At 46.0% G+C, this 27,529-nt stretch overlaps 13 non-coding genes and 1 pseudogene across 13 annotated transcripts; 6 read left to right on the top strand and 8 right to left on the bottom strand.

Moving 5' to 3' along the window:
* Nucleotides 1–310: 310 nt before the first annotated feature.
* LOC138227241 (U1 spliceosomal RNA) lies at nt 311–474 on the top strand. The gene has a single exon (XR_011184880.1). It is a non-coding gene; the product is annotated as a U1 spliceosomal RNA (small nuclear RNA).
* A 636-nt stretch (nt 475–1,110) lies between these two features.
* LOC138227258 (5S ribosomal RNA) lies at nt 1,111–1,229 on the bottom strand. Its single transcript, XR_011184895.1, has one exon. It is a non-coding gene; the product is annotated as a 5S ribosomal RNA (ribosomal RNA).
* A 1,807-nt stretch (nt 1,230–3,036) lies between these two features.
* LOC138227244 (U1 spliceosomal RNA) lies at nt 3,037–3,200 on the top strand. The gene has a single exon (XR_011184883.1). It is a non-coding gene; the product is annotated as a U1 spliceosomal RNA (small nuclear RNA).
* Nucleotides 3,201–3,852: 652 nt separating this feature from the next.
* LOC138227240 (5S ribosomal RNA) lies at nt 3,853–3,971 on the bottom strand (annotated as a pseudogene).
* A 1,293-nt stretch (nt 3,972–5,264) lies between these two features.
* LOC138227248 (U4 spliceosomal RNA) lies at nt 5,265–5,406 on the top strand. The gene has a single exon (XR_011184886.1). It is a non-coding gene; the product is annotated as a U4 spliceosomal RNA (small nuclear RNA).
* A 5,430-nt stretch (nt 5,407–10,836) lies between these two features.
* trnag-gcc (transfer RNA glycine (anticodon GCC)) lies at nt 10,837–10,907 on the bottom strand. Its single transcript has one exon. It is a non-coding gene; the product is annotated as a tRNA-Gly (tRNA).
* A 213-nt stretch (nt 10,908–11,120) lies between these two features.
* On the bottom strand, nt 11,121–11,202 carry trnaf-aaa (transfer RNA phenylalanine (anticodon AAA)). The gene has a single exon. It is a non-coding gene; the product is annotated as a tRNA-Phe (tRNA).
* A 1,400-nt stretch (nt 11,203–12,602) lies between these two features.
* trnas-uga (transfer RNA serine (anticodon UGA)) lies at nt 12,603–12,684 on the bottom strand. Its single transcript has one exon. It is a non-coding gene; the product is annotated as a tRNA-Ser (tRNA).
* Nucleotides 12,685–17,519: 4,835 nt separating this feature from the next.
* LOC138227251 (U4 spliceosomal RNA) lies at nt 17,520–17,661 on the bottom strand. Its single transcript, XR_011184888.1, has one exon. It is a non-coding gene; the product is annotated as a U4 spliceosomal RNA (small nuclear RNA).
* Nucleotides 17,662–18,831: 1,170 nt separating this feature from the next.
* LOC138227246 (U4 spliceosomal RNA) lies at nt 18,832–18,973 on the bottom strand. The gene has a single exon (XR_011184884.1). It is a non-coding gene; the product is annotated as a U4 spliceosomal RNA (small nuclear RNA).
* A 227-nt stretch (nt 18,974–19,200) lies between these two features.
* Nucleotides 19,201–19,317, bottom strand: LOC138227254 (U5 spliceosomal RNA). Its single transcript, XR_011184891.1, has one exon. It is a non-coding gene; the product is annotated as a U5 spliceosomal RNA (small nuclear RNA).
* A 946-nt stretch (nt 19,318–20,263) lies between these two features.
* Nucleotides 20,264–20,337, top strand: trnan-guu (transfer RNA asparagine (anticodon GUU)). Its single transcript has one exon. It is a non-coding gene; the product is annotated as a tRNA-Asn (tRNA).
* Nucleotides 20,338–21,880: 1,543 nt separating this feature from the next.
* trnas-uga (transfer RNA serine (anticodon UGA)) lies at nt 21,881–21,962 on the top strand. The gene has a single exon. It is a non-coding gene; the product is annotated as a tRNA-Ser (tRNA).
* A 2,822-nt stretch (nt 21,963–24,784) lies between these two features.
* Nucleotides 24,785–24,858, top strand: trnan-guu (transfer RNA asparagine (anticodon GUU)). Its single transcript has one exon. It is a non-coding gene; the product is annotated as a tRNA-Asn (tRNA).
* Nucleotides 24,859–27,529: the final 2,671 nt, after the last annotated feature.

The following is a 27,529-nucleotide window of genomic DNA, read 5'->3' on the forward strand; positions in this document are numbered from 1 at the left end:
GAAAAGGTTTGTTCGGTGTGTGGCAGGCGCACGTCGCGAGCTTGCGTGGCGATCTGCCGGTCTGGAGTTATGCAAATGAGGCCGAATTGCATCCCGGGACATGCTGCGAATGCGCAACGGCGACTGCAGATGTGTAGGAAACGGCGCGCTCGTTTTCTCGTTTTGCCCACACTTTTGAGTGTTAGTGTGGCGTGTGAGTGTGTGAAAGAGTGGGCCCAGCAGGAGGCGGTGGCGTGCGGGGCGAGGAGGTGGCCTAGGCTGCGCGATTTGTGCTGTGGGTGCGGGCCGCTTGCAGGGGCCTGTTTAACTCATACTTACCTGGCAGGGGAGATACCTTGATCAAGAAGGAGGTTCACCCAGGGCGAGGCTCGGCCATTGCACTCCGGCTGTGCTGACCCCTGCGAATTCCCCAAATGTGGGAATCTCGACTGCATAATTTCTGGTAGTGGGGGACTGCGTTCGCGCTTTCCCCTGATGTGCTTGGTCCAAAATCAGATACAGGAAGGTTAGGACACCACGAGCTGCATGGCTGCGGAAGGATCCCGGTTCGACAGGAGTGGACGCCGCTGCTGGTTCTCGCTGGCTTTTAGTTAGGGGTCCGGAGAAGCATCTCAAGCTAGTTCCACTACTCCTTCCGGACGTTCATTCCCTTTTCAAAGTCAGTCGTTTTGCTGTAGTCTGCGTTCTTTAGGCTGATTATCGAGGTTAGCCTTTATTTGGTCATGGGGGGCCTCGGTACTGTATGCTGAGTCTAAAGACAGTTTCACCCGTTTTCTGATTGCTCGGTTCTGTACCAGTGCAGACATGTCAAACAGTGAATGGCTGTACCTCTACTGTATCCATGCTCAATGAATGAAATCGGTAACAAATGAATATATGTCTAGTTATACGAAAAACGAGTGGTTTATCGACTCATCTTCATTTGCAGATTTAGAGGCAGCTTCGATATTCGTTTTACAGACGGGTTTTTTTTTTTGAATATGGGTCACACACATGCCACAGCAACAAAACATCTCTAGAGATGAGGCTATAGATCACCTTTCCATCCTGCAGGTTTTCCTCCCAAAGCCTACGGCACCAACGGCGACCCCTGCTGGCCGGGAGAGCAAGAGCTTACAGCACCTGGTATTCCCAGGCAGTCTCCCATCCAAGTACTAACCAGGCCCAACACTGCTTAGCTTCCAAGATCAGACGAGATCGGGCGTGTTCAGGGTGGTGTGGCCGTAAGCAAAAGCCCTGGCGCCTGACTCGCTACTTGAAGCTGTGTGTGGCGGGGGTTCCGTGCCCCCCGAGCGGGACTGAAGGATCGTTCGTGTGCCACTCTTTGGAAAGGAGCTGCTTTCCAAATCGCATTGCGTGCCTGGATGTTGGCGAATGCGCTCCCTTGTGTTGGCACGTCCCGCACTGGAGGAGGACAAACAATCTGCACGGAGGAGCACCAGGCAAGTCTTCACCAGACAAAAACCTCCAGTGCACAGCACTCTGGAAACATTTCGGGGCTTTCGCGTGTTTATTTCAGCACGTAAAGCGCACCGGTCAAACACGTCGGCCGGGCGCGCGGCGCCTCCGCCCTCTTGTGGCCTTGCGGCGTCAGAGCAAGAGGCTCCTTCTCGCTGCCCTTCCGCTGTGTTGCAGGGCCCCGAGAGGGAACCCGGAGCGCGCACTTTGTGGGGGGCGGGGGACCGCGTTCGCGCTCTGCCCCCGGTCTCTTGCGCGAGTACTAAATCTCACGGACAGGGGGGCCTCGTCATTGATTGTTACAGGTGAGACGGGGATTAGGAGGAGACCCCGACTGATGGGAAAAGGGGAGCACTAACACCAGAGGGACACCCCCGGCGTCTCTTTTTGAGAGACGCCCTGGGGTTTCCTAATGGCCAAGGAGGGTCGGGACCTCGGTTTGACGCCTCCCCCGAAGGACGGCGCCTGTTTGTGCAGCAGAGTGTCGCCATCAGGAGGCTGGGGCGTAAGAGAGCCACACAGCCCGCAGGGTGAGCGCTCCCTACTGGTCCCAGTCACACCTCTTGCAGGAGCAGCAGCAACCGGAGCTTTTCCGGGGTGGAATCTCCCATCCGGGTGCCGGCCAGGCTCACACCTGCTGGGCTGCCCCGGGGGTGAGCCCAGTCGAGAGTCGCAGGGCCAGATCTAGTCACCGGGGAGAAACGATACAAGTGAAGGATTGCTCGGCTCTCGGCACTTGAAAAGACCGACAAATGTCTCGTTCCCGCCGGAGCTGAATGTACCCGCATGTGTGGTGTCGTCTTCTTCCCCCGCCCCGCTGTGTTTGCTGTATTGTCTCTGAAGCCGGCCCCCCCGAGACGAGACGGGCTGTTCCTGTGCCCCAATTAACACTTTACAGGTGCCATTCCCCGGCATTGTGGCCATTGTCGGTGCTCACACGCGATAAGATAAGGCGGAGGAGAGCGGGGCATGCCCAGCGGCAGACATTCAAGGAGGGGGCAGTGCGAGGTGAGGTGAGGTGCGACACGCCGGAGCCCCGACGCAGCTAATGCGGAGCACTTGTTTGACTGGCATCGAAAGGACGTGTGCGCACGGAGCGAGCCTTCCCTGCGGCGGAGCGCGGGAACTTTCTCCCCCCCTCCCGCTGCAGGAGTTGTGTGCACTGCAGCGGTGCCGAGAGAAAAGCACAGAAGGCAGCAGGCTCTGGAGAGCAGGTAAGAGACGGAGCCTTGTGGGCAGGCGAGCAGGCCCGTTTTTTGGAAATTGCTGAAAAGGTTTGTTCGGTGTGTGGCAGGCGCACGTCGCGAGCTTGCGTGGCGATCTGCCGGTCTGGAGTTATGCAAATGAGGCCGAATTGCATCCCGGGACATGCTGCGAATGCGCAACGGCGACTGCAGATGTGTAGGAAACGGCGCGCTCGTTTTCTCGTTTTGCCCACACTTTTGAGTGTTAGTGTGGCGTGTGAGTGTGTGAAAGAGTGGGCCCAGCTGGAGGCGGTGGCGTGCGGGGCGAGGAGGTGGCCTAGGCTGCGCGATTTGTGCTGTGGGTGCGGGCCGCTTGCAGGGGCATGTTTAACTCATACTTACCTGGCAGGGGAAATACCTTGATCAAGAAGGAGGTTCACCCAGGGCGAGGCTCGGCCATTGCACTCCGGCTGTGTTGACCCCTGCGAATTCCCCAAATGTGGGAATCTCGACTGCATAATTTCTAGAAGTGGGGGACTGCGTTCGCGCTCTCCCCTGATGTGCTTGGTCCAAAATCAGATACGGGAGGGTTAGGACACCACGAGCTGCGTGGCTGCGGAAGGATCCCGGTTCGACAGGAGTGGACGCCGCTGCTGGTTCTCGCTGGCTTTTAGTTAGGGGTCCGGAGAAGCATCTCAAGCTAGTTCCACTACTCCTTCCGGACGTTCATTCCCTTTTCAAAGTCAGTCGTTTTGCTGTAGTCTGCGTTCTTTAGGCTGATTATCGAGGTTAGCCTTTATTTGGTCATGGGGGGCCTCGGTACTGTATGCTGAGTCTAAAGACAGTTTCACCCGTTTTCTGATTGCTCGGTTCTGTACCAGTGCAGACATGTCAAACAGTGAATGGCTGTACCTCTATTGTATCCGTGCTCAATGAATGAAATCGGTAACAAATGAATATATGTCTAGTTATACGAAAAACGAGTGGTTTATCGACTCATCTTCATTTGCAGATTTAGAGGCAGCTTCGATATTCGTTTTACAGACGGGTTTTTTTTTTTTGAATATGGGTCACACACATGCCACAGCAACAAAACATCTCTAGAGATGAGGCTATAGATCACCTTTCCATCCTGCAGGTTTTCCTCCCAAAGCCTACGGCACCAACGGCGACCCCTGCTGGCCGGGAGAGCAACCTGGTCGGGAGAGCAACCTGAGCACACCTGGTATTCCCAGGCGGTCTCCCATCCAAGTACTAACCAGGCCCGACTCTGCTTAGCTTCCAAGATCAGACGAGATCGGGCATGTTCAGAGTGGTGTGGCCGTAAGCGAAAGCCCTGGCGCCTGACTCGCTACTTGAAGCTGTGTGTGGCGGGGGCTCCGTGCCCCCCGAGCGGGACTGAAGGATCGTTCGTGTGCAACTCTTTGGAAAGGAGCTGCTTTCCAAATCGCATTGCGTGCCTGGATGTTGGCGAATGCGCTCCCTTGTGTTGGCTCGTCCCGCACTGGAGGAGGACAAAGAATCTGCACGGAGGAGCACCAGGCAAGTCTTCAGTGCACAGCACTCTGGAAACATTTCGGGGCTGTCGCGTGTTTATTTCAGCACGTAAAGCGCACCGGTCCAACACTTCGGCCGGGCGCGCGGCGCCTCCGCCCTCTTGCTGCCCCTGCAGCTGCTTCACTTTTCCCTTTAGTTGCCATCGATTTTTTTGTAGTGGTATACATATACGATTGAGGTATCTTAGAGTTCTCCTTCGAAGACCCAGCACTCTCTTTTCTTTTCCCAGTGTTACTCATATCGGACTTTTTAAACCTAAAAAAAAATGGTTTTTTTTTTCTTTCAATTATAACTGAAGTTTAAACAACTAGTGTTAAGTCCTTATTTTTCTGTAGTCAAAAAAAGCAAAAATTAACATTCAGGTCATGAAAAACTCAAAAAAACTCCCCAACCACTAAACTTTACCTCCCACCTGAGCGCCATCTTGAACGCCCCTACCACCAGAGAATGCTCACGATTTCGGAAGCTGTCTCCGGGACGTGCTGATTCCACACATCCTGAATAAATCATGATATTGTTAGTTGCTGTAGCTAGACGTTCAAATGAGTTTCATGGCCAGATGGACTGTTTCCTCCAGCGGTATAATATTGCAGTGAGACAGCACGATGCCTGCAAGACTATGTCACGCTAAACGCCACAGATTGTGTTTGTCCGTTCGTGTCAGTCGTCCCGCAGCCACGGGAAGTGGGACACAAACATGCTGCAATGCTTTCAAGACGTTAGGATTTGTTTGTGCAACATCCAAGAGGAGTACTTGTGGCTTGAATGTGAACTGTACGTGCCCGCCCCCTTTCCTCTGTAGTGCATGAGTTCCTCCCGGCATGCCCTTCGTCATTGTTCTGTCATCTTGTATTTAAAGGGTTGTATTTCTGCTGCTGAAAATAAGCAACGGTTTTCTCACAACGCCCTTTGTTCCCAACGGAGCCCTTGTCTGTCATGAAATTCTTCAAAACCTCAAGCTAGAAGAAGAAGAAGACGACAAATATGAAGCGTTATAGCAACGACATGCCATGACACGATCGATAACGATTTCCATAGGATCCCCGCGGTTGCCTGGCAACCGTCAGCTTTGCGCAGTGGCAGTATCGTAGCCTGTGAGGGTTAGCCGAGGCGTGATTATTGCTAGTTGAAAACTTTTCCCAATACCCCGCTTCCGCCGGTTTGCAATACAATCGGCGAAAGCAATTTTTGACAGTCTCGTCAGAGACTGAGCAAGGTGTTTAAAGACAGATTTGGTCACGGTGATATCATGGTAGAAAGAAACGAACTTGTTACGTGTCAACAGAAACGCTCTTTCAGCTTTATGCAGAGAACAGCGTCTGTCGAGATTACTTTTGTGTCAGCGCGAAACGCCGTGTGCTTGTCAGTATGATTTCATATTGCTCGTAGCGGCGCCTGGCTTTTGTCTGTCAAACGTTAGGTTGCGCTTCTTCATGCTGCATCGTCGGCATGAGTGGAGCATTTTAAACGTCTGTACTTACTGCGCCCCATAAGAAATCGTTTGTCCCCATTCAAAAGAGATTGTGCGATGTCCTGCAGCGTTCGCAAAGCAAACCTTTGACAGTTTGAAAAGAGGAATTTATTCTGCTTCCTGTGCGTGCAGTAGTTACAAAGTTGAACGTCTTTACACGATCTGCTGCAGTTTTCAGTGGGTGGGCTTTGTCAAATGGCTTGGAAAAACGCACTGTGTTTCTGCTCGGGAAACATCATGAGCAGTGTCCTGCATGTTTTCTGTGTATAGCTGTCTTTTAACGCATACAGAATTCATTCGAAATCATTGATTTCTCCAATTAACAAGGGTCTCTTTTTGAACCTGCCAGAAGCATTCTTACAATGTAACAGATTTACTCCGGGGAAGGGCAGCATGACATTGAGAGTAGCTCAAGCTTTCAGCACCTTTATCTGACTGCATGTATGCAGACTCTGCTCAGAATCCCCTGTAAGATTCTCCTTCAATTCCGTTTTGCAGTGCTTTAGCTCTTTCAAAAGGCTTCGCTTTGCTAGTCACAATCCAAGGCTCATGACAGCATTTGAAAACATTCGTAACTGCGTTGGCCGGGAATCGAACCTGGGTTAACTGCTTTGAAGGCAGCTATGCGCAACACTGGCTCGCTCCAGAATAAATCTCACGTCGAGGGCATATTTTTTTCCATTTTACCGTGAGTCGGGCTCAGCTGCACAGAGGAGAGAGCAGAGCAATGAGGTCACGGGGACAGGGGAGTCACACGCTGGCGGTTTGAATACGCGGAAGATCACTGAGGGATCCACAGTATATGGACCCTCCGTGCGCCATCAGTCCGCACTCCGGACTCTGAATCCTGCCATCCGAGTTAAGATCTCGGCGGAACCTGAGGCGCAGTTCCTTCTTAAAACGTAATCTGGTGAGCATTTCTAGAATCGTACTTGTATAGATGCAGCCTTTAATGTGTTGCTAGGTTAAAATTGATGACTTCTTGTATTTCAGTAGGCAACTGCCCTCTTGATTTCGGATTTAATTTCTTTATTACAGGGGCGCTTTTATGAAGACAGAGTCATGTTCAGGTACTTTGCTTGATGGAGGAAGCTCATTTCGGACTCTGTGATCTGCTCACCTGGAAAGGTCTGCTATACTACTACAAGAGAGAAGTAGAGTCTGGAAGAAGGGACAATTTTATGATGCTTTGGAAGATAATGTTTTTTTTTTCTTATACTGAAAATGAAAGGTAGTTGTTTCTATATGGACTCAGTCTTTGGAATTTGTATATATATATTTCAGTGATCCCTCAGCCATTCCTTCTGTATTGTAATTCAATTTCTCTTTTAAAATTCCTTCCCCACTTCTAGGACCTGCAGTTGCTGAACTCCACAATGGCTTCTATTGGAAAGTCTGTGACTGAGACCAAGTGTTCACTTTTTTATGAAACCATTATTTATTTAGGAGCAATGAGCAATTCTTATATAAATGCAATAAAATCATTATGCTCAAACTATGAGAGAGAAAATTAAGGATAATTTAAGAAATCAGTCTTAGCTTGTTTCTATACACAGATGGTATTATTTATTTTCAAAGGAAACCCGCGAGGATTCCCCTGGTGTGCAAGATGTGCCTGAATACTCTTGATCAGCTTCCTGCTCACTTGAAGAGGGCGTGTATGAAGCACGCCACGGCAGAAAACATCAGGATGGCCTCTCAACAGGCGAGGGAGGACATGATGAATCACCTGAAGAACGGGGTCATCGTGGATTACCACAGAATAGAGATCGTGTCTGGTGAGGCAAACAGGATAGTGGTTGTAAGACTGCTAGAGTCCTTGGGCCTTTTTGTACATGGGAAGCCTGAAGACACATTGGCAAGGTGAGATATTTTTAATCTGTAAGGCTTCTGTAGTTTCTTTTTGAAATCATTGTTACAACATATTATGTAAAAGCATGTTGAAAAGAATCTACCTGCATTCCAGCGGCCCTGAGCAAGAGGCCGCAGTCCAGGAGGAAGAGATGCCAGAGGCTGCTCTAGAAACTGAAACAGAAGCGGATAAGGAAGGGGAAGATGTGAGCTCTGAAGAACTCTATCAGCAGTAAGACTTTTTATTTTTCAGATGTATCTATTTTTTACTAAAATTCTAATTTGTCTTATAGGTATAAAATGTTTAAACCGGTGTTTTATATCCTTACAGGCCCTGAGTAGTTAAAAAGTATCAGCAGGCCGGAAGAGAGTGGCCCAAGCTGGACTCTATAGAAAGCACTCCCTGGATGCTCCTCTCCTGATTGGATTCAAACAGTACCTTACCAAGGATCTGGGAGTGGCAAATTATTCTCAGGAGGTATTTATTTTTTAAAGGCATTTAAAATTAAGCAATGGTATCTTCATTGTAAATGTTTTTATTTCTTAGCTTAAAATTCACCCATGTGAAATGATGTCAGCCATAAACATCATGACTCTATATTTCCTACCTGAATCTATTCTACTTAAATTATTACATTATACACAATTTGAGTTCATTTTAAAAAGTAAAAGGTAATGAAAGGAATGCATTTTCATAAGAAAGATAATACCGATATGCATGTGATAATCTTCCTTATATCATGTAGTGCATCATTTGGACACTTTGTGGGCTTCAAATACAAAGAAAATCATGTTCTATGGTACAAGATAAATACAAAACTTAAGCTTTTATTTTAATTAGATTTGTTTATAAAGCATAAGCAATCATTTATTACATCGCTTCTTGAATTAAATCTTTTGACAAGAGGTAAGACTTCTGTTACATTTAAACCCATGTTTAGCTGTGTTTTTTAGATTTAACTGAACCAATTTCTGTGTGTGCTAATGTCCTTGAATTCTGACAACATCACACTAAATTACATGATATAAAACAGCTAATGTTTCTAGAGATAAAGTTTCTGAGATGCTTCTAATTACTTTTTATTACCAGGGACAGTTTAATTCACCTTGTACAGTACTGTAAGACCAAGATGCTTTTTTTAAAAGTTATTTAACATTTTATAGAACTTTGTCTACTATGGCAACATGATGTGCTTGGTGAAACTTGGAAAAATACTGCTTGGCCACTTATCTTAAGATAAAGATAGGATAAAGGTTTATCTTTTGCACCTACCTGACCCCCAGGGAAGGCCAATGCTTTCTAAGTTGATGGTTCCCTACAGTAGACTGTACTTTAATTTCAAAGGTAATGTATATTGACCCAAATCAGTTTTGGAATCCAATCTACTGACGAGATGGAGCACATCCTTTTTTCAGGATTTTAGCATCATACGTTTGGTATATTTAGTCCCTAATGCTGAAAGAAATGATCATAGAACATTTGGACACTTTGTGGGCTTGAAATACAAAGCAAATCATGTTCTATGGTACAAGATAAATACAAAACTTAAGCTTTTATTTTAATTAGATTTGTTTATAAAGCATAAGCAATCATTTATTACATTAATATATGTAAAAATAACATTTTAGCATCATACGTTTAGTATATTTAGTCCCTAATGCTGAAAGAAATGATCATAGAACATGACATCTAACCTTACCTGCGGTGTTTTTAATCCCTATTGCTCAATGCACGGTGAAAGCATTCCATACATGTGTCTGACAATGAGGAATAGGCCCCTGAGACAGTCATTTGCCTGTTTCACAAATGATCGTATTTTACTAGAGATTCTGTTTGGGATTCAGATGTGCATTCGGACAGCAATCCCTTTCAAGAAATGATACGTTCTGGATGAGGTCAAAGGTGCTGGAACACTGTATCTAGGATGTGTTTGCAGAGACTGTGTGTCTCCTGCTTCAACGCAGTGATAAACAGATGTGCTCCTTTAATTTATTGGTACATGCCCAGGGCAGTAAGCAGTCTGAGGATTTATTTCCAGATGGCATAGAGCAGTGAAGCAGTGAAGTAGTGCAAAACACTGGATCATTATATTATTAGAATCTATTCTACTTAAATTATTACATTATACTCAATTTGAGTTCATTTTAAAAAGTAAAAGGTAATGAAAGGAATGCATTTTCATAAGAAAGATAATACCGATATGCATGTGATAATCTTCCTTATATCATGTAGTGCGTCATTTGGACACTTTGTGGGCTTGAAATACAAAGAAAATCATGTTCTATGGTACAAGATAAATACAAAACTTAAGCTTTTATTTTAATTAGATTTGTTTCTAAAGCATAAGCAATCATTTATTACATTAATATATGTGAAAATAACATTTTAGCATCATATGTTTAGTATATTTAGTCCCTAATGCCGAAAGAAATGATCATTTGTTTAACATGCACGGGTCTGTCTCAAAGGATGCAGTACTCCTGAAGGGTCTCAAACCCTACATTTCGGATGCCTAGCTGTATCCCTCACATGTGGCACCTCAGAATGACTTCTAACCTTACCTGTGGTGTATTCAGTCCCTATTGCTCAATGCACGGTGTACATACTGCATACATGTGTCTTGAGAATGAGGAATGGGCCCCTGAGACAGTCATTTGCCTGTTTCACAAACAGGGACCTGGACCTAGACCTGGCCCGTACAGGGCTCAAACCCGCGACCTTGGCGTTATTAGCACCACGCTCTAACCAACTGAGCTAACCAGCCTCACGACAGTGCTCCTCTCTGTGCTGCAAAAAATCAAACTCAGGGAATTTCTTTTGTCCTCCTTTGAATAGAAAGCCGTGTAATCAGTGTACGGGCTTTCTCGTGCAGTTTCATGGTTCTTGTAACCCAAATCCTACACTGGCCTGAAGTGCCCCCCCATTTCACAGCATTTTTCAGCTGATTTAAAATGTACCTAAAGGAGAAGCATTATTGAAGACCATCAATTACCAAGAGCTTTTGTCAAAGGTTTTGGTGGTCATTTTGAATGACCACAGAGCGCTATGACCTCGGTTTTACATCTCATCCAAAAGACAGCGCCCTTTTACAACACAGCATCTCCGTCACTATACTGGGGCATTGGGACCCGCACAGACCTCAGGGTGAGCGCCCCCCCGCCGGCACCATTAACACCGCTTCCAGCTGGAAGCTTTGTTTTTCCCTGTAGCTCATCCAGGTACTGACCTGGCTCACACCTGCTTAGCTTCAGTGGGTTTTCAGTTGCGAGTTGCAAGGGGATGCAAGTGATGGAGCCGCTCGCTGCAAAAGCCACTGCATTGGCCGGGAATCGAACCCGAGCCTCCCGCGTGGCAGGCGAGAATTCTACCACTGAACCACCAATGCTCAGTGCCTGGGCCTTCAAAAAAGATGCTTTTTTGGTGCTCTGTGCAAAACGCGTCGACATATGCTTCCAGCTGCAAAATGCCATTTGCGGACGCTGAAGAACTTATTTCTAAGGCAGCGGGTACAAGCGATTGGGCGTTTTAAAACCACCAGGAACAGCAAAGAGGCGCGCTTCTTTGCTTGAGCCGAAACACACCGACTGAAAGTGGACAACGTAGTCGGCAGGATTGGAACCTGTGCGGGGAGACCCCAATGGATTTTTAGTCCATTGCCTTAACCACTCAGCCACGACTACAGCAAGCCCCACTGCCGCTGCGTTCTTGCTACAATCTTACCTGGATCGCGAGGCGCCGGCGGAAGCCTATTTCAAAGTCGTTCTCCGTTTCAAAAAAACATTTCCAAAATACAAGCCTTGCAGACAGACACGCCTCAGAGGACTTAAGGGTGGCTTCATGTCGGAATGATAAAGTCTCCCCGTCCGGACATGAAAATGCCACTTTGTTACACACAAAAAAAGAATCAACAACAGAGAAATGCCCACAAGCATTTGAAAAGCCGCACCACGTCGCACTTGAAATAGCTCTTACATTAGTGGTAGACACAGGAATCGCCTTTTTATTTACGCTCTTACCAACGCGATGGAAAGCAAAACAAAGCAAAGCAGAGCAAAACAAAACGAACAAACGAAAACCCTCACGTCCTGCACTTGCATATAACCCCGTTACGTGCCCAAGCGGTATTGTACGTCATCCTAGCACTGCACCCCGGGTCGTACGGTATATGGGAACGAGCACACGCCACGAATCGTCTCGAATCACTCCCTACAGCTGTAAGGCGCCTTGAAGCGTGCACCCCCAACATTCTTCTTTGCGCATCTGTGAAAGGTAAACTCTTGAGCAAACTCTGAACCAGCTCTAAGGAAACTAATCCGATTAGACGTTACTTTGACTCATCTTCTTACGCTCAGTGCCGGATTGCTCAAACTCCAGCTAGGGTTAGGGTTAGCATTCCCACGCTACTTAGACACTTTGTTTACGCTCAGTGCTGGATTTTGGGAACTTCAGGACGAGTGGGAATTTTCTCCTATCTGTCCATTCTGTTTTGTTTTGGAGACTCTTGGCTGCCTATGTTGTTCAGTGCACCGTGAAGGAAACATTTTCCAAAACTGTGTCAGCTCAAAAGTTGTAAGAAAACCTCTCCAGGTGCTTTAACTCTCTTCATTTTTGTCATTTAATGTGACACTCGATGTATAACTGGAGCCTCACATATGCAAATGGTGAGGCTCCAGTTCGACACCCAGTTCCACACCACTTTACAGTATATGACAAAAGCATGGCAGACTGTGCCGGACCAGCTGGTAACTTCCGCTTATTTTGACCATATTAAACATTGGAAATCTTCCCACTTGCATTTGTGACACTTGATTTTGGCTCCACCTAAGACACTCTTAAATCTTCAAACACTTTTCTCTTCTCCCGCAACACACTTGTCTGTCGGCACTATGTGGCAGCGTTGCATGACAACCCATCTCACCACGGAAAGAAACCTAACAGCTTTGGTAAGAGAGTAGAATTACCTGAAGAACTGCTTTTTATGGAAGCAGGACCAAGCGATGTAGCATTTTTATAGTACCAGGAAAGGAGAAGCGGCACTTCGCCTTTGCCGCACAGGCACAAGGTGACGTGCGGCAGACGCCGTAGTCGGCAGGATTCGAACCTGAGCGGGGAGTCCCCAATGGATTTCAAATCCATCGCCTTAACTACTCGGCCACGACTACAGCGAGCTCGCCGCCGCCGCATTCCTCCTATAATCTAACACGGAGTGCGAGGTGGCTGCGGAAACCTTTTTAAAGTCGCTCTCTGTTAAAAAAAAAACCTTTCACAAGATACATGCCGGCAGACAGACACGCCTCAGAGGGTTTAAGGCTGGCTTCACGTTCAAATGATAAAGTCTCCCCGTCCGGATGTCAAAATGCAACTTTGGCAGACAGAAAAAACATCAACAAACCACAAATGTGGACAAGGATTTTACAAGCTGCACCACACTGCACTTTCAAAAGCATTTACATTCGTGTTAGACGCAGGAATTGTCTTTGTTTTGCGCGCTTACGAACGCCATAGAAAACGAAACAAAACAAAAGCCCTCAGCTCCTGTACTTGATTATAACGCCGTTACGTGTCGAAGCAGGAATTTACGTCATCTTACCACTGCAACATGGGGAATAGAGGGAAATGAACACACGCTACGAATCGTCTCAATCACTCCCTAGAGTCGTAAGGCACATTGAAGGGTGCACCCCCATCATTAATCGTTGGGCCTCTGTAAAAGGAAAGCTGTTGAGCAGTCTTTGAAACAGCTCGGATGAAACACTTGATTGCTTCCATGTGCATCTGGAGCCCACTTCTTATTTTCACTTCACGCCGCCCAAAGCATTTCTAAAACAGGAGATTCGCGTTTGGGAATGCGCCCTGCCCTACAAATAAAACAGGTCTACGGGTCTGAAACCTGCTCCACGGAAAACAGTTCTGTTGCGCTTTTGATCAAAGGGAGATTCTCTGTTCTTACTTTTTGATGACATAACACCCAAAGGGGCCTCTTTGGAGCTGGATTCCAACCAGCATCCTAAAGTTTCTTGGCGGTATCCTTTACAGTCCTCTGTTCGGTCGACAAGGAACAGAAGGGGGCAGCTTTCCTCACACATACAGTGCAATGTACTGTAGTGTTCCCCTTCATTGAATTCGCAGTTCTGCATCAGACCTCTAACTCGTTTCCTTAGCTTGGATTTAAGCCACGAAGCAGGCTTCTACTGTATAAACGTCTAGAGGAATCACAAACTATTTGAGAGGCCATCATCCCAGGGGGAACTGACAAAGTCTATCCCTAAACACCTAGCGCAGTCTCTCGAGAGACTGTCAAAAATCGCTTTCTCCGTTTGTGCTGCAAGTAAGTGAAAACGCGGTCTCAACCCAGAGCCACTTGGCAGCAGTGGCACGTAAATACTGTTACTGCCACTGCTCGATACCGACGTTAGCCTACTATACCATGTTCAGCCACCGCTAGAAAATGTAAGGCTCTAGTACTGGAGCAAACAAAAGGAGGGCCAACGTCGAACGGGCACACGTGTCAGACATGGAAACCGACAAGAGTGGGATTTGAACTCATACATGCAGAGCACAATGGATTAACAAGCCATCGCCTTAACCACTCAGCCACCTCGTGAACAGAACTGGGCTGTCCAGAAATGGGTTGGCGCGCTCCAGATGATCTTTTTCTTTTTTTTCCCTCGTACTCGAGGGTCCTTTTCCTGTTCCACATGCGATTTCAACATTTTCCTTGGGAGATGTCAAGCCAGCAAGCCACTGCTGTGGTTCAGTGGCCAGTGTGGAGTTCAGTGGCCCTGTTGTACACAGAAAGCACATTGAGCTCCTTGGACATGAAAAGTTCCAGATAAAAGCCATTTGTCATCCTTTCTCTTGGTGTCGATGTTGCTATTGTATGTAAAGGTGGCAACTTGCTCAGCGAGCAGGCGGAGCACACACCGAATGCAGATGTGTCTGAGTGGCGTGTCCAAGTGGCTGCAAAAGGACAATACTCCCGGGGTGCCGTGGCTTAGTTGGTTAAAGCGCTTGTCTCTTAAACAGGAGATCCTGGGTCCGAATCCCAGTGGTGCATTCTTTGTTCTGTCTTCTCGAACAGAACTGGTCCTTACAGACAACCGCCTACGGCTAGACTTAATTAAATGCAAGTATTCATTTCCTGTCTTGAATGACTTGTTTTTCTTAAAATGGATGCAACTTGCAAAACATGAAATACAAACCTCGCTAATCAGCGCTCGCGGCTGGCAAAAAAAAAAGAAGTCAGCAATGTTTTTTTCTTTAACCTTAAGCCTGCTAATGGAGAAGAAACTAGTCGCCACATCACATACATCCGTTTCAACGATAAGAAGGTAACAACTATCCTCACTCCAGAGTAAATCTCACGTTGAGGGCATATTTTTTTCCACTTTACCATGAGTCGGGCTCAGCTGCAGAGAGGCGAGAGCAGAGCAATGAGGTCAGGGGGACAGGGGAGTCACACGCTGGCAGTTTGAACACGCGGAAGATCACTGAGGGATCCACAGTATGTGGACCCTCCGTGCGCCATCATTCCACACTCCAGACTCTGAATCCTGCCATCCGAGTTAAGATCTCGGCGGAACCTGAGGCGCAGTTCTTTCTTAAAACGTAATCTGGTGAGCATTTCTAGAATCGTACTTGTATAGATGCAGCCTTTAATGTGTTGCTAGGTTAAAATTTATGACTTCTTGAACTTCAGTAGGCAACTGCCCTCTTGATTTCGGATTTAATTTCTTTATTACAGGGGCGCTTTCATGATGACAGAGTCATGTTCAGGTACTTTGCTTGATGGAGGAAGCTCATTTCGGACTCTGTGATCTGATCACCTGGAAAGGTCTGCTGTACTACTACAAGAGAGAAGTAGAGTCTGGAGGAAGGGACAATTTTATGATGCTTTGGAAGGTAATGTTTTTTTTTTCTTTGAAATCGAAATGAATCAGAATATCAGTGCAAAAGACAAACTCTTGGTTTGGTTTAAAGAGATATGGTTTTAAAACAGACAAAATGTAGAAAACAGGTGTTTCTCACTTTTGGAAAAGAATGGACCGGGGATAATATTTTACTAGTTGCAGTGCTAAGCTCACTGGGTTACAGTCCTGCAGTGTCACACCAGGGCCAGTGGTGCAATGGATAATGTGTCTGACGATGGATTAGGAGTTTGGAGGTTCGACTCCTGCCTGGCGCTGGTTGTTTTTAAACGCATCAGGCTACTCCCTTAGTAGCCTGTGCTACTTACTGCATTGTAATCGTACCCAGTAAGAGATTTCCTTCATGTAAATGAACTGCACCTGACAGCTTTAGAAAAACACCTGGGCTCAGTACGGTGCTGAGAGCTCAAGTTGTGTATAATGTAATAATTTAGGTAGAATAGATTCTAATAATATAATGATCCAGTGTGCTGCACTACTTCACTGTTTCACTGCTCTATGCCTTCTGGAAATAAATCCTCAGACTACTTACTGCCCTGGGCATGTACCAATAAATTACAGGAGCACATCTATATATCACTGCGTTGAAGCAGGAGACACAATCACTGCAAACACATCCTAAATACAGTGTTCCAGCACCTTTGACCTCATCCAGAACGTATCATTTCTTGAAAGGAATTGCTGTCCGAATGCACATCTGAATCCCAAACAGAATCTCTAGTAAAATCCGATCATTTGTGAAACAGGTAAATGTCTCAGGGGCCCATTCCTCATTCTCAAGACACATGTATGCAGTACGTACACCATGCATTGAGCAATAGGGATTAAAGACACCACAGGTAAGGTTAGAAGACATTCTGACTATATTCTAAAATATTGGACTCATATTCTTATGATGGCAGACATGAGTCTGTGTTTAAAACCGGGGTTAATGGACATTATATGACTGTCAATTCTGTTTTGTTTTGGAGACTCTTGGCTGCCTATGTGGTACAGTGCAGCGTGAAGAAAACATTTTCCAAAACTGTGTCAGCTCAAAAGTTGTAAGAAAACCTTTCCAGCTGCTTTAACTCTCTTCATTTTTGTCATTTAATTGTCTGTCGGCACTATGTGGCAGCGTTGCATGACAACCCATCTCACCACGGAAAGGAACCTAACAGCTTTTGTAAGAGAGGAGAAAACGACCTGGCCTGTATGGAGATCGAACCCACGACCTTGGCGGTATTAGCACCACGCTCTAACCAACTGAGCTAACCAGCCTCACGACAGCAATCCTCTCTGTGCTGCAAAAAATCGAACTCAGGGAATTTCTTTTGCCCTCCTTTGAATAGAAAGCCGTGTAATTCAGTGTACGGGCTTTCTCGTGCAGTTTCATGGTTCTTGTAACCCAAATCCTACACTGGCGTGAAGTGACCCCCCATTTCACAGCATTTTTCAGCTGATTTAAAATGTACCTAAAGGAGAAGCATTATTGAAGACCATCAATTACCAAGAGCTTTTGTCAAAGGTTTTGGTGGTCATTTTTAATGACCACAGAGCGCTGTGACCTCGGTTTTACATCTCATCCAAGAGACAGCGCCCTTTTACAACACAGCGTCTCCGTCACTATGCTGGGGCATTGGGACCCGCACAGACCTCAGGTTGAGCGCCCCCCCACCGGCACCATTAACACCGCTTCCAGCTGGAAACTTTGTTTTTCCCTGTAGCTCACCCTCATCCGGGTACTGACCTGGCTAACAAATGCTTTGCTTCAGTGGGTTTTCAGTTGCGAGTTGCAAGGGGATGCAAGTGATGGAGCCGCTCGCTGCAAAAGCCACTGCTTTGGCTGGGAATCGAACCAGAGCCTCCCACGTGGGAAGTGAGAATTCTACCACTGAACCACCAATGCTCAGTACCCAGGCCTTCAAAAAAGACGCTTTTTTGGTGCTCTGTTAAAAAAGCGTCGACATTACCTCTTTCAAAAGGCTTCACTTTCCTAGTCACATTCCAAGGCTCATTGAACCCGGGCTGTTTCCTCCAGCGGTATAGTATTGCAGTTAGACAGCACGATGCCTGCAAGACTATGTCACGCTCTGACGAGACTGTCAAAAATTGCTTTCGCCGATTGTATTGCAAACCGGCGGAAGCGGGGTATTGGGAAAAGTTTTCAACTAGCAATAATCGCGCCTCGGCTAAACCTCACAGGCTACGATACTGCCAATGCGCAAATCTGACGGTTGCCAGGCAACCGCGGGGATCCTATGGAAATCGTTATCAATCGTCTCATGGCATGTCGTTGCTGTAACGCTTCATATTTGTCGTCTTCTTCTTCTAGCTTGAGGTTTTGAAGAATTTCATGACAGACAAGGGCTCCGTCGGGAACAAAGGGCGTTGTGAGAAAACTGTTGCTTATTTTCAGCAGCAGAAATACAACCCTTTAAATACAAGATGACAGAACAATGACGAAGGGCATGCCGGGAGGAACTCATGCACTACAGAGGAAAGGGGGCGGGCACGTACAGTTCACATTCAAGCCACAAGTACTCTTCTCGGATGTTGCACAAACAAATCCTAACGTCCTGAAAGCATTGCAGCATGTTTGTGTCCCACTTCCCGTGGCTGCAGGACGACTGACACGAACAGACAAACACAATCTGTGGCGTTTAGTGTGACATAGTCTTGCAGGCATCGTGCTGTCTCACTGCAATACTATACCGCTGGAGGAAACAGCCCGGGTTCGATGAGCCTTGGAATGTGACTAGGAAAGTGAAGCCTTTTGAAAGAGGTAAAGCACTGCACAACGGAACTGAGGGAGAATCTTACAATGATTTCGAATGAATTCTGTATGCGTTAAAAGACAGCTATACACAGAAAACATGCAGGACACTGCTCATGATGTTTCCCGAGCCGAAACACAGTGCGTTTTTCCAAGCCATCTGACAAAGCCCGCCCACTGAAAACTGCAGCAGATCGTGTAAAGACGTTCAACTTTGTAACTACTGCACGCACAGGAAGCAGAATAAATTCCTCTTTTCAAACTGTCAAAGGTTTGCTTTGCGAACGCTGCAGGGCATCGCACAATCTCTTTTGAACGGGGACAAACGATTTCTTATGGGGCGCAGTAAGTACAGACGTTTAAAAAGCTCCACTCATGCCGACGATGCAGCATGAAGAAGCGCAACCTAACGTTTGACAGACAAAAGCCGGGCGCCGCTACGAGCAATATGAAATCAAACTGACAGCACACGGCGTTTCGCGCTGACTCAAAAGTGATCTCGACAGACGCTGTTCTCTGCATAACGCTGAAAGAGCTAAAGAGCGTTTCTGTTGAGACGTAACAAGCTTGTTTCTTTCTACCATGATGTTACCATGACAAAATCTGTCTTTAAACACCTTGCTCAGTCTCTGACGAGACTGTCAAAAATTGCTTTCGCCGATTGTATTGCAAACCGGCGGAAGCGGGGTATTGGGAAAAGTTTTCAACTAGCAATAATCGCGCCTCGGCTAAACCTCACAGGCTACGATACTGCCACTGCGCAAAGCTGACGGTTGCCAGGCAACCGCGGGGATCCTATGGAAATCGTTATCAATCGTCTCATGGCATGTCGTTGCTGTAACGCTTCATATTTCACAGCATATTCCCGCCCCCCAAAGAAAAGAGCGCCAATCAGAGAGGCGGAGACCGAGGACTCGCAGAGCAGACGGCCACAGTCGCCGTAATAAGAGCGATTGTGAGCGGTTTTAGTTTCTCTCTTTGACCAGCCCAGCTGCGCCCCACCCGAAGGCAGGGAAGCACAAAAATTGTATGGAACTCATTCATGTTCCTCTCCATGGAAATCTTTAGTAAAAGGCAAAAGATTTGTACGAGATGAAGAGAAACCAGAGTGCGTGGCTGGACAGCTGCAGGAGCCCAGGCCGCCTTCAAGGCCTCTGCCCTGCCGGTCGTGGTTGGCAATGCACCTGGCCTTACAAACGAGCCAGTGGGGCCCGTTCAGCTCTGGGCTCATCGCCTGCGGCTCTCGGCTTACCTGGCAGGGGAGATACCTTGATCAGCCTGTAGTTAGAGTAGTTGGATTGTTTTCTTGTTTTGTGGAAGCAGTGTTTGTTTTGCAGTTTGAGATGGCAACCTTTGGATCCCGCAAGAATGCTGTACGTTTTGAGCTTTTGGATGACCTCTTCATGGATTGTATGCAGTTCAGCAGAAAAGTGTTACAGAAGGAACGTGGCTTTGAACCTCGGCACTTGGATTTCATCTTCGCTCTCCCAGGTCAGAAAGCATTTGAGGTTGTTTTTGCTACCTATTCTCTGTTTGAACAATGTGTGGATGTGTTTGAGGCAAAAAGAGGGAAAGTTCCTGCCCTTGAGAAGATCAACTTGCAGCCTCTGACAGAGAGAGAGAGGAAAACGGTGCATGTTGTTATGTTCTCGGAACTGGCAAAGACGGAGGACATTCACACCTGGCTTAAGCAGTACTGCACCGTCCACCATGGAACTGAGGTTAGAGATGTTGACGGTATAAAAACAGGAGCAAGGAAATTCGAGGTTCGCTTGCTACCGGACAATGTAAATGGAGGCTTAAGGCACCTGCCCTCTACAATCCGGCTGGGCGCCTGCAATGGCTATGTTTTTTATGTGGGACAACCAAAGGTGTGTCGGCGCTGTGGTGTTGTGGGACACCTGGCATCGTCCATACATTTCAAAATCCATACAGCTTGTGAAAGATGAAATCCATTTCTTGGTTGTCAGTGGAAAAAGATTGCCGGCTGCAAGAAGCGCAAGTGATTGTTTTCTTTGACCATAAACCTGCAAATGTAGGGAGCACAAGCGGCCGTCAGTCTCTGTGGCGCAATCGGTTAGCGCGTTCGGCTGTTAACCGAAAGGTTGGTGGTTCAAGCCCACCCAGGGACGCATGTCTCAGTTTTTCCAATGTAAACATCATCACCGCTAAAGAAGATGGCGCAGAAGGCTCCACAGTCGAAACGCTGTGCTTCTTTTCTTCTCTTTTCAGCATGGAGTAAACCTTTGCTTGATCCTTTGCAGCCTACGCATGCTGACACAGCTACCTTTCTCTTAACGCGCCTCAATCATTATTCACCAAAACCATCAGCAGAATGTGTCGCCTTTGTGGTGATGTCACTCCTCTGCTTCACAAATGTCCTTAGTGACGGACCATTTCTTTCTGCCATTTTTCCGGAGCGGTTATTGATTGCTCCATCATTTCCCTCATACTTTCCATCCCTAGATTGAAAAAAAAAAAAACAGAAACAGGCTGACAGGACGACAATCAAATTGCAAAAACTCATCAAAGCACTCGATAGAGTATTTGAATCCACAAGTAGCTACGAGCAACTTTGTCCTGGCTTGCATGAAAGTCGGAAAATGTCAAAAAGAAAAAGATGGTGGCTTTTTCATATCTGTTCTTTTATTTTTAGTTCGTTGGCTCTTCTGTCCATTGTCCTCCTGCCTGGCTCTTGACCTGTGACTGTCTGAACGCACACATTAGACTTTCAGGCGGGGGATTTGTCCTGAGCCTCTGTGAAAGACCCACCCACCCCCATAAATAACTGCTCTAGAAACACATGAATGCAAAACTAAACCACAGCTTAAAGAGGAGCTCCAACTCAGTGCCATACTAATGTAAACGAAGTAATACTAAGACATGTTCTTATGGATTTGTCTTACCTTGAGATATGTAATTGGATTTCAGGATTAACTTCCTCATTCAATGTACTGGTGATTTTTTGCCTGGTCAGTACCTGGGTGGGAGACCTCCAGCGAACAATTAAGCTTGCTGCTGGAAGTGGTGTTAAGAGACTCTTAGGATCTTCCAGAGGTGTCTGTCCAATAGCACTAGTTAGTTGCCTTAGAGCTGGCTCAAACATTGCTCAAGAGTCTACCTTTCACAGATGCGCAAAGATGAATGATGGGGGTGCACGCTTCAAGGAGCCTTCCAACTGTAGGGACCGATTAGAGACGATCCGTAGCATGTGTTCGTTTCCATATACGCCCCGTGTCTCAACGGTAGGACAGAGTCAAATACTGCCTCGACACGTAACAGCGTTATATTAAACCGCAGGACTTGAGGGCTGTTTTGTTTGAATGTTCAAGGCATTGGTAAGAGCGTAGGTCAAGGGCCATTGGTGCATCTCCTGTAACTGGAGTAAAAATGCTATTCAAAGTGCAGTGACTAAAATCGTCGTCCACATGTCTCCGTTGTTGATTGCTTTCTGTCTAAGAACGTTCTGTTTCATGTCCGAACGGGGAGACTTTATCATTCCAACTTGAAGCCACCCTTAAGTCCTCTGAGGTGTGTGTGTGTGTGTGCTTGCACGTATGGCGTAAAAGGTTTCTTAAACGGAGAGCGAACTTGAAAAAAGTTGCCTCCACTGCCGCCGCCGCCTCGCACTCCCTGTTCGATTGTAGCAAGAAGGCAGCGGCCGCAGCGCTCGCTGTAGTCGTGGCCGAGTGGTTAAGGTGACAGACTTGAAATCTGTTGGGGTCTCCCCGCGCAGGTTCAAATCCTGCCGACTACGGCGTCCTTTGCATTTGGTTGCGTGCGTGCGTGTAAAAGGACCAGCGCCGTTCCGTTTTCGCTGGGACCTTTAACACTCTAAATCGCCTGGACTCGCAGCCTGTGAAATCGATTCTTCAGCACCCACGATGGACGCTTTGCCGCTGGACACAGATAACGATGCTTTTCTGCAACGAGCTTTCCAGCTGAATTTTCTCAGCAGCTCCGTACTGAACCTGTTCTCCATTGCAACATAGCGGAGGCTCGTCACGTCTATAGCAAGGCTGTGTAGGACCGCATACGCCACAGTGACTTGTACACAGACCACATGAAAGGCAAGCAAAATACACTTTTAAAATTCCAAAGACTCACAAGGTCAGAGAAACAGCGATGACCTGAACAGATCTGTTACAGAAGTCTAGGTTGACCTTTTTAGAGCTGTAATTGCATTTTTGTTTAATAGAAGATCAAATCTACTCGCATGTACCAGCACCTTACAGTTTAGTGATGTTAATTCTGTTTAAGTAATAAGATTGCTAACGATGTTGGACTTTAGCCGGTGTTTTTTAGAACAAATTGCTTACACTTCTGTAAGGAATACCCAGTACGTGCCTTTGTCAGTCATTGCTCACCATACCTGTAACTTTCTTATCTAACTCACTTCCTCAAATGGTGAAGGTCCACAAACATAAATGAAAAAAAAACCCTTGTTGTAGATGAGGTGCACAAAAAAGCAGCCCCTGATAGTGTATAACACATTTATACTATTGCAGAGACACATGTAACATATATATATATAATGTATATATATGAAACAGAAATAGAAACAGAAACAGGAATCGCTTACTCACCTGGAGAATCTCTGTAGGAATATCTAGCATTTATCAATGGAAATAAAAGCTGCTTTAATACAGTGCATGTTCAAACTCAAACCCTCAGCTGCTGTTCTTGTTTGTTTTGGGACAAATTGCAACTGAGCATCGCATGAGCCGTTACGTACCCTTATCTGTTAGGGAATTTCAAGGGAGGAGTTAGGTCAGAATGGGTAGGCTGCAAAACAACAAGTAAAGATTTATTCCAAGATGAAACGTTGTGGCGGTTTTCTTATCTTTTCAGCATGGACTAAACATTTACGTTTTCCTTATATGCTATATATGTATATATTAGCACCAATGTCGTTCTTAAAAACTAACATGAAATTGTCAGGGACATTCAGCTATATACAAAGACGAGACAGACAAAGTAATAATTCTGTATTAACGTGGCCTACATATTGACGCAATGATCGAACTATCTGACATGTTCTGATTCAGATCCCCTGCAGTTCATGCCAATTAGAACAATAGCAATGCTGAGTCCTCCCCACCCTACTGAGCACAAATTCAGCTGCTCTCCAGTTCTTTTCTGCATGTTTTTTCATTGCAATTGAGCTCGGAGCTGGAGATGATCTCCATACAGTTCTGTGTTCACCAGCCCGCACTTGCGTGCTAATTTACGGGTTGTGGCAAATGCTTTTCTATAGTTCATATACATGACGGCAACCTGTTACCGAGGAACCTGAGAGGTTTAAAAGCCTCGCGAGCCAAGCAGGACTCGAACTTACAATCTTCTGATCCAAAGTCAGAAGCGTTATCCATTACGCCACTGGCCCATAGAACACGTGCTTGCACTCCACCACAGAGAGCTCTACACTGCTACTAGTAGTACACTTCCCCATCTAAATTTTCACAGCAAGAAACTTGTGTTTCCTACTATTTTTATCAGGTTTAAAATATCATCTCCTTAAAACAGAAAAAGTGTTGATGTGTCGTGCTGAAATTCCGATTGATTTTGAATTCAAAGAAAAAAGGTTTTCTTCCAAAACACCATGAAATTGTCACATCTTGCAGACAATAGGTGTATTCCATGTTGAAAAGAGAAGAAAGAAAACCATGGAGCCTTTTACAGGTGTGAGGCTTCTTCAGGTGTGAGAAGACCTCACAGTCGAAACGCTGTGTTTCCGTTTTTCTCTTTTCAGCATGCAATAAACCTATTACTTGTTCCTTTGCAGCCGAGGCATGCTGACGTAGGTACCCAGCTGAACATCTTGCAGACTCTACAGTACTTCTCTCCTGTAGAAGTAAAGCAGGGCTTGCTGGGTGAGCTTTTGCTCCGGTAAATTAGGTCACGTGTCATGTTAAATCACTTCTTCTAAACACAACATTTGCTGGTGCTAGCTTTCCCCATGAAAAGAGACATTTCCCTTACAGTACATGACATATCGTTTTTATTCTATCAATAAGTATAGAAATTAAACAAAAGAAAAAATGGTGTCGCCAAAGAATGCACAGCTCTGTCGCCTTGGGGAGGTGTCAAGGGCATTGAGCTCCTTGGACATGAAAAGTGCCCGATAAATGCCATTTCTCATCATTTCTCTTGGCGTCAGTTCTGCTATTAAATGGGACGGAGGCAACGGGCTCAGAGAGCAGGTTAAGTGCACACCGAACGCAGATGTGTCCAAGTGTCTGTAAAAGCGCGGTGCTCCGCTGGCGCTGTTCCCTAGTGGCTTAAAATGCCTGCCTGGTAAGCAGGCGATCCTGGGTCTGAATACCAGCGGTGCCTCTCTCCGTGTCTTGTTGTGCCGAATGTCTCATTTCAGACAAACATGTACAGCTTGGTTCAGTTTAATGCAAGAATTCATTTCCTTTCTGGAATAACTTGTTTTTGAAGAAATCCATACAGCTTGTGAAAGATGAAATCCATTTCTTGGTTGTCAGTGGAAAAAGATTGCCGGCTGCAAGAAGCGCAAGTGATTATTTTCTTTGACCATAAACCTGCAAATGTAGGGAGCACAAGCGGCCGTCAGTCTCTGTGGCGCAATCGGTTAGCGCGTTCGGCTGTTAACCGAAAGGTTGGTGGTTCAAGCCCACCCAGGGACGCATGTCTCCGTTTTTCCAATGTAAACATCATCACCGCTAAAGAAGATGGCGCAGAAGGCTCCACAGTCGAAACGTTGTGCTTCTTTTCTTCTCTTTTCAGCATGGAGTAAACCTTTGCTTGATCCTTTGCAGCCTACGCATGCTGACACAGCTACCTTTCTCTTAACGCGCCTCAATCATTATTCACCAAAACCATCAGCAGAATGTGTCGCCTTTGTGGTGATGTCAGTCCTCTGCTTCACAAATGTCCTTAGTGACGGACCATTTCTTTCTGCCATTTTTCCGGAGCGGTTATTGATTGCTCCATCATTTCCCTCATACTTTCCATCCCTAGATTGAAAAAAAAAAAACAGAAACAGGCTGACAGGACGACAATCAAATTGCAAAAACTCATCAAAGCACTCGATAGAGTATTTGAATCCACAAGTAGCTACAAGCAACTTTGTCCTGGCTTGCGTGAAAGTCGGAAAATGTCAAAAAGAAAAAGATGGTGGCTTTTTCATATCTGTTCTTTTATTTTTAGTTCGTTGGCTCTTCTGTCCATTGTCCTCCTGCCTGGCTCTTGACCTGTGACTCTCTGAACGCACACATTAGACTTTCAGGCGGGGGATTTGTCCTGAGCCTCTGTGAAAGACCCACCCACCCCCATAAATAACTGCTCTAGAAACACATGAATGCAAAACTAAACCACAGCTTAAAGAGGAGCTTGTCATGACCGCCAGGCAGTTAAGACCAACTCTTAAGCAATCTAAACAGCACCAGCAGCGGGTGATTATTAACAAACGCCGCCGCACAAGTTAACCCACCTGCACACACTCCACCGTGCGGTACGCAGTGCTATTTTTACCATCTTTACCTGCTTCCCGCTGGTATTGAGTCTACTCCTTGAGAGCTCTACCTGGCGTTTCTGCCTTTTCGACTTTGGACCTCGCCTCTCACCTCGGACTGTTTGCCACCAGTGTTCTCCCTGGATTACGACTTACCTTACGCCTCTTGACCACGAAACAAAGCAAAGCAGAGCAAAACAAAATGAACAAACGAAAACCCTCACGTCCCGCACTTGCATATAACGCCGTTACGTGCCCAAGCGGTATTGTACGTCATCCTAGCACTGCACCCCGGGGCGTACGGTATATGGGAACGAGCACACGCCACGAATCGTCTCGAATCACTCCCTACAGCTATAAGGCACCTTGAAGCATGCACCCCCAACATTCTTCTTTGCGCATCTGTGAAAGGTAAACTCTTGAGCAAACTCTGAACCAGCTCTAAGGAAACTAATCCGATTAGACGTTACTTTGACTAATCTTTTAAGGGACCCTTGTTAATTGGAGAAATCAATGATTTCGAATGAATTCTGTATGCGATAAAAGACAGCTATACACAGAAAACATGCAGGACACTTCTCATGATGTTTCCCGAGCCGAAACACAGTGCGTTTTTCCAAGCCATCTGACAAAGCCCGCCCACTGAAAACTGCAGCAAATCGTGTAAAGACGTTCAACTTTGTAATTACTGCACGCACAGGAAGCAGAATAAATTCCTCTTTTCAAACTGTCAAAGGTTTGCTTTGCGAACACTGCAGGACATCGCACAATCTCTTTTGAACGGGGACAAACGATTTCTTATGGGGCACAGTAAGTACAGACGTTTAAAAAGCTCCACTCATGCCGACGATGCAGCATGAAGAAGCGCAACCTAACGTTTGCATTCCTAGCAAATTCCTTTTATTTTTTGATAAATAAAGACAGTCTTGTTTAACAAACAACACACACAACATTTTACATTGTGAATTCAATTCAAATCAATGTATTTCTATATAGCGCCTTTCACAACAAGGTTGTCCCAAGGCACTTAACAATGCAAGTTGTTAAGAGCCTTGTGTTTAATATGCCGCCTAGGTTACGTGCTGTCTCTTTGAGGCAAATGTTTAAATCCTCTGAGTTAAGTGCTGAAGTTATAGTAGTCCTATCAGTATTGTTGCCTCCGATCAACAGATCCTCATTTTTCTCAGAGTTGAGTAACAAAAAGTTTTCACACATCCAAGTATTTCCTTCCTTAATGCATTTAACTAAACTGATAATAGAAGAGTTGTCGTTTGGTGTAAACAAAATGTTTATTTGAGTGTCATCAGCATATGAATGAAAGTTCATATTATTTTTTCATATTATCCTACCTAGCAGCAGCATGTTGAGAGAGAGAGCAATATTGGTCCCAGCACTGATCTTCTGGTACCCCAAATTGAACTGGTGACATTGATGAAGCAGTACAATTATTAGATATTTGAACATAATGAAAACGATGAGTAAAATGTGAAGTAAACCACTGAAGGACGGTTCCAGATAAGCCAACCTCAAACTCAAGCCTGTGTAACAAAACAGAGAGGTCAACCATGTCAAAGGCAGCTCTAAGATCTAGAAGCACAAGCACTGTTGCATTCCCCGCATCAGTAGCTAAGAGAATATCATTTACGACTCTTGTTAATGCAGTTTCAGAAACCAGACTGAAATTTCTCAAGTATATTATTTGAATCCAGATACGATTGACGTTGGGCAACAACTATTCTCCCAAGACTTTTAGATTGAAATGGGACCTTTGAGACAGGCCTGTAGTTGTTAAGAACTTGTGGATCCAAATTTGACTTCTTAAGGAGTGGTCTAACAACCGCTAC

This window comes from Lepisosteus oculatus, unplaced genomic scaffold (genome assembly GCF_040954835.1).
Source record: "Lepisosteus oculatus isolate fLepOcu1 unplaced genomic scaffold, fLepOcu1.hap2 HAP2_SCAFFOLD_286, whole genome shotgun sequence".
NCBI lineage: Eukaryota > Metazoa > Chordata > Actinopteri > Semionotiformes > Lepisosteidae > Lepisosteus > Lepisosteus oculatus.